This window comes from Sinocyclocheilus grahami, unplaced genomic scaffold, assembly GCF_001515645.1.
Source record: "Sinocyclocheilus grahami isolate Dianchi unplaced genomic scaffold, SAMN03320097.WGS_v1.1 scaffold127.1, whole genome shotgun sequence".
Taxonomy (NCBI): domain Eukaryota; kingdom Metazoa; phylum Chordata; class Actinopteri; order Cypriniformes; family Cyprinidae; genus Sinocyclocheilus; species Sinocyclocheilus grahami.
Window position 1 is genome coordinate 2,423,740 of NW_015505306.1, and position 1,846 is coordinate 2,425,585.

Below are 1,846 nucleotides of genomic sequence, written 5' to 3' on the forward strand. Positions count from 1 at the left end.
AAAGTTGATGTATTCCCTCAGCGACCAGCACGGATCAGCTCCAGGCATGACGAAGCGGATATCGTCCTCTTTTGGAAGAGCAAACAAAGTAGTTTCGCTTTCACAACGAAACACACAGTGTCTTCATGACATGGTGGCGGCAACAACAATACTACAGTGAGAATAAAAGTTACGCCTTCTTTCTTTGTGTGAACATTTGGGCGGTGTTATGCAAATCTTCCCACATCGTGACATAAACATGTGGGGGCGTGTTAGAACGAGACGTTTTAAGGGGGTGTGGCTGACTCTTAACTTTTATAAAGAATATCTCTTTGGATTTGAGACTTTAGTCTTTGCAACTTTACAGATCTTCTTTATGCACCAAGAGCTTGTATTAAAAAAAATTTAAACGCATCATATGACCCCTTTAAAATTTAAGTTTGTTGAGTTTGGTTTCTTAGTCATTCATGCTTCCTGAAAAAGGTTTAGTTTGTTGCAACAGAAACAAGAAAAAACTGGAAGCTATATTTTTAAATGTATTTATTTATATGAAGACGAGACATTTAATCTAGTACAGTAATTTTTTTTATGTAGCCTAATGTAATTTTGATTAATATATAGCGAAATATTTTCCTAAATTGTATTGAATTTGCTCATAATAATGCACTTATCAGACTCTGAAGCTTCTATATTAGACTAATTTTGGTAAAGTAAGACTAGTAATAGGTGAAGATAGGAACACATGAGGCCCAAACACACAGGCTGTTATTGAAACTGTTGCAATAACTGGCTTGTGCATATTTATAGCGTTTCTGCAGGTTTTATGAAGATATATGAAGACTTTTTAAGACCAAGTAAAGAAACTTTAAGGAATAAATTGAAGGGAACGCAATAGGCTATGTCAGCATGTTCTCTAAATGAAAATGTCTAGGAAGCAATGAGTTGTATTCGCAACACTTCAAAGTTAGAAAATATAATCTCCATTACTTTTAAATTAATGAAAAAATAGATAAATAAAAAATTCAGTGCAAAAGTCTTAAACACCCCATTGTTCTTGTTTTGAGCAGAAACTCATTTAATTTTGTTCAGTTTTTCAAGGCTTCATTTTAAACTTGCATTTCAAGTAAATGTATCTTGATTTAATGATGTTTAGATATTTGTATTTGAAAACAAAAATACTGAGGAAGATATAATTTTTTTTGCAATGCATGCAACATTTAATGCCCTGACTGTCACAGTGTTTGGTTGTGGTGCCCTGGACTGGCCACTTGAGGGCGCTCTTCCTGTTTCTATGTTGTATGTGTTAAACTCCATTTCCCATAGTCCCCTGCTCGTTAATTCTGTTCTGATCAGTAGCACCTGTTTATCATTTACTCATTATCCCAGCTATATATACCATGCTCACTCTGTCTGTCATGGCGTCTTGATTATATTGTCTTCTGAGTTCTTGTGGTCTAGTTACTTCGTGTTCTCTGGTCCCTATGTTTTGGATTACCTTTTGCCACGTTTTTGTTCTGTTCAGTTATATGTTAATAAAACTGCACTTGGATCTTACCTCGTCTCTCCTGGCATTCCGTGACACTGACTTTATGAATTTAATGCTTTTATGCTCTTATTTTAGACACTTTTAAAGCTTTAAATTATGGAAGGGTCAAGGGTGAATTAAGATTTTTAAATACCTTTTTAAGACACACAAAAACCCTGATAGTATGAATGTAAAATTTACGGTGGCCGAGAGAGCTCAACGCGCTGCAACTTAAGAAAACACATGCAAATTGAAAAAACACCAGCAAATTAAGAAAACATCTTAATCAGCTTGACAACACACTCGCTGCAAATCCTCACAACACATGCAAATGAAGAAACG